The sequence below is a fragment of the Pyrus communis genome, chromosome 15 (genome assembly GCF_963583255.1).
Source record: "Pyrus communis chromosome 15, drPyrComm1.1, whole genome shotgun sequence".
Lineage (NCBI taxonomy): Eukaryota > Viridiplantae > Streptophyta > Magnoliopsida > Rosales > Rosaceae > Pyrus > Pyrus communis.
In genome coordinates, this window is record NC_084817.1 from 4,889,464 (window position 1) to 4,900,244 (window position 10,781).

General features: G+C 37.7%; 1 pseudogene; it reads left to right on the plus strand.

Annotated features, from left to right (window-relative positions):
- Positions 1-569: 569 nt before the first annotated feature.
- On the plus strand, positions 570-10,781 carry LOC137716764 (probable disease resistance protein At4g27220; annotated as a pseudogene).

Consider the following 10,781-nt stretch of genomic DNA (forward strand, 5'->3'; position numbering starts at 1 on the left):
ATTTCTGCAATATATTTCACACTTTTTAGTTTTCTTAGCTCAGTGAATATGTTATTTACTGCATTCTCTGCCTTTTTTTTCTTTTTTTCTTTTAAAAAAAATGTTTTCCTATGAATTAATAATAAATAAAAATCTGAGAACACAATTTTTGGAAAGAACAGTGTAAGTATACAACCGATATTATTAATTGTATGTAAAAATTGATTAAAAAAACTATGAATGTATCAATACATTATATGAGTCACCAACTGCTACCAAATCAATAATTTACAACTAAGAATGTGAGTAAATTTTGGTATAAGTGTTATACAAGTGTTGTTTTATAAAAATCGTACGCAAGTCTATTATGCTCGAGATTATAACATGAAAAACACATTTGTGGAGTTTGTTTTGTTTAAATTTGGGAGTTTTGTGATTTTGAGATTTTTAAATATCATAATTTTAATCTGTGAATTTTTTAATTCAGATTATTTTATACATTCTGATGAGAGAGTGAGTTGAAATAGTGATTTGTTTTTTTTTCATTGTATATAGGCAGAAGTTGGTTCAAGGTTGAATTAACAGTTATATATCTAGCTAAGAATGTTGGTAGTGGTGAAGTCCTGCTGAATTGCTAAAAAAAGGTCCTCTCCAATTGGTTTGAACCAAACTCCAATCCCAAAACAAAACAAAAAAAAAAAAAAAAAACCACTAGGTAACCACACTATCCTTATTTTCTTTGTAGTATAATTCTGTTGTCATATAAAATTGCTTCATGTGTTTCAATATTTTTCTTTCCTTGCCTAGGGTGCTTCCTTAACAATCAACAAATATTGGACAAAAGTTTTTAGCATTGAAGCAAAAATTTTTTGCTTGTTTTGGCATACTCTTTGTATCTTCGAAATACGACATCTGTTACAATTTTTAATCCCGTAGCAACGCATGGGCAAAACTTTTTAATCCATCCTAAGTACACACAGTTTTACATATGATTTAGGATCGGTTTGATAATCATTTCATTTAGCTTTAGGGTACACATGTTAAATTAGAAGAAGAAGATAAAACTTAATGCTTTTAGATTTCTTAGTTCCTTTTTCTTTTGGACAGCAAATTGCAATTGTATCCAGAAGAACTTTGCAAGAAAAAAAAGAAATTATTACGTTATCTCCCTTCTTACTTTATTAGCTTATTCTCAATTTACAGAACAACCGATTTGTATTGATGCTCCAAGGAACATATATATTGAAGAGCAACTCACTTCATCCATAACCAACATAGCTAAGGGTATGTTCTTTAATTATAACCATATTTGATTTGAGTTTTGCATCTTGGATCTCATTTATGGTAATTTGGTGGTTGTCTTCATATTTGATTTGATTTAGGGGCTTTTCACATGTAATTAGGCCCTTAATAATAGAGAAAAATGCTCCGGATTCAATAGTTTGTAGAATCGATTTACTTTATAACACTAAAGAAATTTTACAAATAAGAATAAATTGAAGCATGATAAGTGGATAGATAAGGATGTCGGAATCGGGATGTGGGCGGGTGTAGATTATAATTTAGGGTTTAGGACTCGGCCTTTGGACGGAGTCCTAAACTCATTATCGCTTAACCCTAGGTCATAAAAATTAACCCTATGCTTTTTATAAAATTAAAAAAAAAAAAAAAAAAAAAAACAACAACAACAACAGTCGTGAGTTTTTTGGTAAACGGGCATTTGGTTTGCTTCTAAATCTGGTGCCATGCAAGCTTGTACTTTTTAGTCAATGTATTGATTATTTATCGTGTTTATGTTAAATCTGCAATAATTCAGTGTACATACGTGATGTAATCTTGAAAAAGAATGAAGAAAATCAGAAAAATATAGAGATGAAATGCTTGAGCTAATAGTAGCAGCTCAGCATCCATCATGCATTCATATCTCTTCTCCTTCACTACCAAACAAAGACAATTACTCTGAGCCCTTCAATCTAAAAAACTAATTTGGTGCATACACTTGTCTAATGAAACCAAACACATAAATGTGTTCTTTTACAAATATGAAGTGCATACACTTCACTAACAACAAAGTAACACTAGCAGCTACATAACACTAGCCTTATGGAATTCAAGCAAACAAACACATACAAATTTCTTGTGTTCCAAGTTGTAGGATCAAAACCAAATCTCATTTAGCTCCCCGTTCATTGGTTGGTTTTAGCTTTTAGGGAATTATTTAAATAATGAAATATAAAATTGACTTTTTGTCAAGCCCTGCTCGAATTGAAATCCAAAAAATAGGGAGAAAAGTGGAGGGTGTTGTAAAATTTTAGATATAATTATATGTATTATTATTGTGGCTATTTGATGATGAAGATGTTTCTTGGTTGGTTGGAATTGAAGCAAGGCCATTAGACATATAACCTTTCAAAGGAATTTGGAATTGGGTTATTTATCTTTCATAAAATGATGTATGTCGATTGGAAGTTTTTAAACAAATAAATGTGTTCTTTTACAAATATGAAAACACAAATGGAAAAGCCATTTAAACAAACTGACATGACCTTATAAGAACTGTAAGCGTTCTTACCGTTTGTCCATCAGATTTCTTAGAATCCAACATGATTATTCAAGAAAATGTGAGAGAGCACTATGATGTTTATACAAGTATAGGTAAAAATGTATCCCACACTAGTTTTGGTATGAATGTATCCTACACAACGTAATTAATATTAGAAAATTACAATTAAATACCAAGAAACTAGAGTTAGTTTCTAATTTTTGACAATGTTTTATTCAAAAAGTAATATTTTTCCAGAAGTGGAATAGAATTTTCCGTCTTTCATAATGTGTTTATTTATAAGTTGTTGAAATATCATAACTCATAAGTCAATTAGAAAAGAAAAGTATTTCTTGAGATCCTTTTCCTCTAATTTAATTTGTATTCATGAGCAGGCATGGAGATTGTTAGTCTAATTGTCAGAATAGTTGACAAGTATGCGGTTGAACCAGCTAGACGCCAAGTGGGTTACCTAACTCACTGCAAAAGCAAACATGAGAAACTACAGACTGAAGTGGACAAATTAAGTGCCGCTAGAGAGCGGCTAGTGCTCAAGGTTGTAGAAGCTGAAGAAAGAGGTGAAACAATCCACACTGATGTACAGAACTGGCGGAAAGACGCGGATAAGATCACCGAGGAGGCGAACGAATTACGGAAGCCTGATACGCAAGCAAAGATGAGCTGTCTCCGTGGGGTTTGTCCAAACCCGGTGCTCCGATACAAGCTAGGCGGTTGTTGAACTTGTTGAACTCTACGCAAAAACAGATTTCTCTAGCATTTCGTACAATGTCCGCCCACAAGAGGTATCCGTGGTATCTGACAAACATTATGAGGCATTTGATTCGAGGATTTCAACTGTAAAGGAAATCATGGATGAACTGAGAATTCCTAATACCAACCTGATTTTTGTTGGAAATTCAAATCAAAATAGGTTGCTATTGTTGAAAATCAATGTCAAAGTTAGGCATTGAAAGTTAGGCAATGTTAGGTATGGTTGAATAAAAATTATTAGGTGCAATTAATGTGTTTTTGTGTGGTAATAAATAATCTTAGTTTAATCATTTGGTTTGCTATAAATACCCAAGTTCTCAAGCATTGTAAATCATCCCATCCAAATCCCACTTCCAATTGTGAAGAAGCTTGTAAGCTTTCTTATTCCAATAGTTTGTAAACCTTTTCATATATCAAAGTCCAAGTGTTTAGCCAAAGCTTGTTGCTTCCCTCCTTTCTCTATTTCTTTCTTTGTCCAATTTTATTTGAGAGTGCAAAGTGAAAGAGGTGTGATAGAGTTTGTAAACTTATCACCCACATATTTTGGTATTGAGTTAGTAAACTGTCAAATACCAACAATTGGTATCAGAGCCAGAATACCATTCTGGCAGGTGCAGCAGTTATGGCGTCCAACTTAGTGCAACTCCAAGTTCCCACATTGAAGAAAGAAAATTATGAAAGATGGTGCATCCAATTCAAAGCATTGTTTGGATCACAGGAGCTATGGGAAGTTGTCAGTAGTGGGTATGTTGTACCCACTGCCGAGCAAGAAGCCGTATATACTGCGGATCAAAGGAACACTCTCAAGGACTTACGAAAGAAGGACCAAAAGGCGCTGTATCTTCTATACCAGGGTTTGGAAGATTCAACGTTCGAGAAGGTTGCAGAAGCAACAACGAGCAAGCAAGTATGGGATACACTCAGTACAATCTACAAAGGAGTAGATCGAGTCAAGAAAGTGAGGTTACAATCACTTCGAGCAGATTTTGAAACTGCTCATATGAATGAAGGGGAGAGCATCTCCGACTATCACTCAAGGCTCATTGTGATAGTAAATCAGATGAGGAGAAATGGCGAGAGACTCGATGAAGTACGAGTTGTGGAGAAGATACTCCGGTCACTCACATCTAAGTTTGAGCATGTGGTGACTGCCATTGAGGAATCCAAGGATTTGGAGGTGATGAGCGCAGAAGAGCTACTAGGATCCCTCCTAGTTCACGAGCAACGCATTCAGAAGAATGCAAGCCCCACAACGCTAGAGCAAGCTTTGGAGTCAAAGTTGAATATTGACAAACCAAATAAAGGTCGTGGGCAGTGGAACTCACGTCGTGGGAGCTCATCCAACCGTAGCCGAGGACGAGCCCGAGGAAGAGGTCGAGGCTATGCACAAAATCAAGGTCAGTCTCAGGAGTGGAGATCTACTCGAGGAAAGGCGCATATCCAGTGTCACAACTGTAAGCAATATGGACATTATGCCAATGAATGTTCACATAAAAATGGTGAGCATGTCAACATGGCAGAATCAAGTGGAAATACTGATGAAGAACTTACAGTCTTACTAGCACACCATGATTCCAGTAGCCAACAAGATGTTTGGTATTTGGACTCTGGTGCAAGTAATCACATGTGTGGAAAGAATGAGTTTTTTGCCGAACTCAAAAAAGGGGCCTATGGATCTGTAAGTCTTGGTGACTCCTCAAAGTTGCCAGTTGAAGGCAAAGGGAAGATCAAGATGATCCAGAAGGATGGAAGAGAAGAATACATCTCCGATACCTACTACATACCAGGTATGAAGAGCAACATTCTGAGCATTGGTCAACTGCTCCAGAAAGGGTACATTATACATATGGAGAACATGCTTCTCACTCTCAGGAATGCAAGGAGAAAGCTTATTGCACGTGTTCGAATGTCAAAGAACCGGATGTTTCCGTTGAATTTGAACACAAAGATTGGAAGCTGCAACATCGGTGTAATGGAAGATGAGTCATGGAAATGGCATCTTCGATTTGGCCATCTTAATTTCAATGGCCTAAAGTTGCTGTCAAGTGGAGGAATGGTTCGTGGTCTACCCCAGATTGAAGCCACACGCCAAGTATGTGAAGGTTGTGTGCTTGGCAAGCAAGCACGACTATCGTTCCCTGTTGGTGATACATGGAGAGCAAAGGCACCACTGCAGTTGGTGCACACAGATATATGTGGTCCATTGGATCCCATGTCTTATGGAGGTAATAGGTATTTTATTACCTTCATTGAGGAAGAGACATGGAAGTGGAACAACAAAGAAGTCAGTAAAGAGAAGATCGTCTCCACTGATTTTGAAGAACCAGAAGTTGTACCACCGATTGAGCAACAGCCTGCTCAAACAATCACAACAACTCCAGTGCACAGAATTGCAAGGAGTGGTCCTACATCTAGTGAGGAAAGCAGCTCCTCAACTCCAGTGAGGTTAAGGAGTCTCACAGAGATTTATGGACAAGAAGAAGAAGAAGAAACCAACCTTTTCTGCTTGTATGCAGACCACGAGCCTTTCTCATTCAATGAAGCTGTGGAAGAAGATTGTTGGAAGAAAGCCATGGAAGAAGAGATCCATGCCATCGAGAAGAATGACACTTGGGAGCTGACAAAGCTCCCACCAAATCAGAAGGCTATTGGTGTCAAGTGGGTTTACAAGATCAAACGCACTGCAGATGGGAGTGTGGATCGATACAAATCAAGGCTTGTAGCAAAGGGCTACAAACAGAAGTATGGAGTGGACTATGATGAAGTCTATGCTCCAGTTGCGAGACTTGACACGGTAAGATTGCTAATCTCTCTTGCCGCACATCATAAATGGAAAATTTATCAACTAGATGTCAAGTCAGCCTTCCTTAATGGAGTACTTGAGGAAGAAGTGTACGTGGAACAACCGGAAGGCTTCCAAGTACAAGGAGAAGAAGATAAGGTGTATCGTTTGAAGAAGGCTTTGTACGGCCTCAAGCAAGCACCACGAGCTTGGAACTCAAGGATCGACAACTACCTTCACCAAAATGGATTTCAGAAATGTCCATATGAGCATTCAGTTTACATGAAGAATGGTGAAAAAGGGGAGTTCTTAATTATTTGTCTCTATGTAGATGATTTATTGTTTACAGGAAACAATGAGGCAATGTTCCATGAGTTCAAGCAATCCATGTTCAGTGAATTCGAGATGACTGACAATGGATTAATGTCATACTTTCTTGGCATAGAAGTGAAGCAAGAAAGTGATGGTATCTACATCTCTCAACAAAGGTACATGAGAGACATATTGAAGAAGTTCAATATGGACAAGTGCAACACTGTCAATACCCCAGTCGCAACTGGATTGAAGCTGTCCAAAGGAGGAGAGGGTGAGTTTGTAAACTCAACAGTGTACAAAAGCCTCGTTGGAAGCCTAAGGTACCTTACAATCACAAGACCTGATATAGTTTATGGTGTTGGACTCGTGAGTCGATACATGGAAACACCAAGGGAGTCTCATTGGCTGGCCGCCAAGAGAATTTTGAGGTACATAAGAGGTACTCTAAACTATGGTCTATTTTATAATTTTGGTGAAGATGCAAAATTATTTCGTTATTCAGATAGTGATTGGGGAGGTGACCAAGATGAAAGGAAAAGCACAACTGGCTATGTGTTTTTTCTAGGATCAACAGCTTTCTCATGGACTTCAAAGAAGCAATCAATTGTTGCTTTGTCATCATGTGAAGCCGAGTATGTTGCTGTAGCCTCAACCGTGTGTGAGGCAATTTGGTTAAGAAATCTGTTGAAGTCAGTGTGTCATCCACAAGTGGAATCGACTGTGATTCATGTAGATAACGTGTCTGCAATCAAACTTGCAAAGAATCCTGTTCAACATGGAAGGAGCAAGCACTTTGATACCAGGTTCCATTTTCTAAGGGACCATGTGAAGCAAAAGACAATTGAACTTGTCTACTGTCACACCAAGGAACAAGTGGCAGACATCTTCACAAAGCCATTGCCAATTGAAACATTCCGGCTACTGCGTGAAATGCTAGGAATGAAGGCGTTTTGATTTGAGGAGGTGTGTTGGAAATTCAAATCAAAATAGGTTGCTATTGTTGAAAATCAATGTCAAAGTTAGGCATTGAAAGTTAGGCAATGTTAGGTATGGTTGAATAAAAATTATTAGGTGCAATTAATGTGTTTTTGTGTGGTAATAAATAATCTTAGTTTAATCATTTGGTTTGCTATAAATACCCAAGTTCTCAAGCATTGTAAATCATCCCATCCAAATCCCACTTCCAATTGTGAAGAAGCTTGTAAGCTTTCTTATTCCAATAGTTTGTAAACCTTTTCATATATCAAAGTCCAAGTGTTTAGCCAAAGCTTGTTGCTTCCCTCCTTTCTCTATTTCTTTCTTTGTCCAATTTTATTTGAGAGTGCAAAGTGAAAGAGGTGTGATAGAGTTTGTAAACTTATCACCCACATATTTTGGTATTGAGTTAGTAAACTGTCAAATACCAACAATTTTGGTGTATGGTATTGGAGGCGTGGGGAAGACCACACTGGTTGAACAAGTCCTTAGGCAAGCTGTAAAAGAAAAGTTATTTGCTGATGCGGTTATGATAAGAAGTGTGCAAAATCCGGACCTTGAAGGAATTCAAAAAGAAATTGCCAGAAAGTTGGGTATGGAAGTTCAAGAAATCGAAACTATGTCAGTAAGAGCACTTCATCTATGTAACAGGGTCAAAGACAAGAAAGTTCTTGTAATTTTAGACAACATTTCGTAAAGCATTGACTTGGAGGCGGTAGGACTTCCTTGTCTGCCGAATTGTAGAATACTTTTGACATCCAGAACTCGAAAACTGCTATCCTCAGAGAAGCGGTTGCAAAGAGACTTTGAGCTTCGAGTTTTAAACGAGAAAGAAGCTTGGCGTTTATTTGAGACGAAAGCAGGTGATGTTGTTAAAAATCCCGACATACGAACTGTGGCAACCGATGTCGCCAAAAAATGCGGAGGTTTGCCACTTTTGGTTGTCACAGTCGCAAGCTCTTTAAGAAATAGAAGTACTTTACCAGTATGGAAGAATGCCGGTCGCCTAAAAGTGTTTGACAACGAAGACCCAGCCGAACAAGAAGCATACTCGGCTTTAGAGTGGAGTTACAATCAATTGGATGATCAAAAGCTGAAGCCACTATTCTTGATCTGTGGAATTATGGTAAATCACAGGGGATGGGCTGCTCTGACAGACTTATTGAAATATACAATTGGTTTGGGTTTGTTTAAGAACATCGATTCAGTGGAGGACGCACGATATGCATTGCACGCGTGGATTGAAGAGCTTAAAGATTCTGGTCTGTTACTCGACACCGAGGACGATACATTAATCACAATGCATGATTTGTTAAGTGATGTTGCCATCTCGATTGTATCCAAAGGCCACCGTGCCTTACTAAGATCAGAAGGAGATGTCTTGAAGGAATGGCCAAACAATAAGGATTTTTCTGAAAATTGCACAATGATCTCTTTGACTTGCAAAAACATCCCTAGGCTTCCTGAAGTTTTGAAATGCCAACAACTGGAGTTTTTGCACTTTGATGGTCAGTTGCTTGAAATCCCAGGTAACTTCTTTGAGGAGATGAAAGAGCTTATATGGATTTAGCCTGGGTGGATATGTGGTCGTTACCTCCATCTCTTCATCTCCTACAAAATCTTTGTACATTGTGTTTGGATCAATGCGTGTTGGGAGACATAACTCTAGTCGGACAGCTATTGCAACTAGAAATTCTCAGCTTTGTGCATTCCACGTTTGAAGAGTTGCCTGAAGAAATAGGGAAATTGACTCGTCTTCGACTGCTGGATTTAATGGACTGCCATAATCTCAAAGTGATTTCACCTAATGTTATATCATGTTTGACAAGTCTAGAAGACTTGAGAATGGAACACAGCTTCAACGGATGGGTGCCCGAAGGAGTAACCGGAGAAAGAAGTAATGCTAGCCTTTCAGAACTGAAGGACTTGCCTCGTTTAGCTGCATTAAGCATACATGTTCCAGATGCTGGCAGTATTCCGAGGGACTTGTTCACTGACAAGTTACAAAGATACCAAATATTAATCGGTGGTTCGTGGGAATGGTACGATGTGGATGAAACCCTCAACACATTGAAGCTAAAGCTCCCAACTGGCAGTGAATTGGACCATGGTCTAGAAATGTTGTTGAAGAGATCATGTGAAGATTTGTATTTGGATGGGTCGGAGGGAGCTGATAATGTTGTGTACCACTCAGGTAGTGAAGATTTTCAACAACTGAAGCATCTCCATGTCAAAAACAATGCCCAATATACACATATCATTACTGAGGAGGTATGCCACTAGTGTCATTCTTTCCCATTTATGCCATTAGTACTTGTTGTTTTATTTTTATTCGAGCGATATAATTTACAAAGAAAAATGATACAACCACCATAGAACTCCTAGATTTTATGTGGCTAAATTTACATATATTTGATCATTTGAAGTGATTCGTTTTATCTAGTGCGCATTAAGAAATATTTGTTGGTATAATTTTTTTTATCTAAAGATACCATTTGACTAGATAATAACAATTAATGTGAATTCTCTTCTCTTAAAAATGGAATGTACAAATACTGCAGGTTGTGTTGCGAAACTTAACAAAGTTGGTGGTGCGTGATTGTAATAGTTTAACTTTTGTGTTATCGTCTTCCATGGCTAGAAATCGTGTATCAATGGAAGAGATAGTGTCAACAAAAGAATATGGTGGTTCTGCATTGAAGGATATAGGGTCATCTGCTATCTCCTTCCAGAATTTAACAACTTTGGTAGTAGTTGGTTGTTGCAACTTAAAATACTTAGCAACATATACGATAGCCAAAACTTTAAAGCGGCTAAGAACAATGAGGGTTGGGGCATGTGAAAGAATGACAGAAATAGGGGCAAGGACATCAGATGGAGATGATGCAGGAAATGATGGTGAGATTTCTTTTTGCCAGTTGCAACGTTTGAACCTTGTATCTCTACCAAGTCTGCAAGATTTCTTCTCTGGAAATTGCATTGTCAAATTCCCATCCTTGAAAACTGTAAATATATACGAATGCCCTAAGTTGAAGATTAACAGCTTTGAGTGGAAGAGTTCCCCAGAACTACAAGGAGTGCAGATGATGACTGTTGATGCAGATGATGGTGTTGGTGAGGGTGACGATGTTAATGATGACGGAAGCTATGATGCCTCTAACAAAGAGAGCGAAGGTGATGCAGATGTTGCTGATGGATCGTGGTGGTCGTGGCAAAACTACACTCAATACATATAAAGAATTAACTTTGCTGCATAGTTATTTCTCTTGTTAACATGTTTGTTATTTCTGTGTGTAATGGTTTTGGGCTTTAACCAAGACAATCTTCTGCCCATTTTAAATTAAATTTCGAATAATTTAAAATAATTTTTTGCTTGATTTTTAGTTTTCATAAGCTGGTGTACCCGCCCGTTATTGC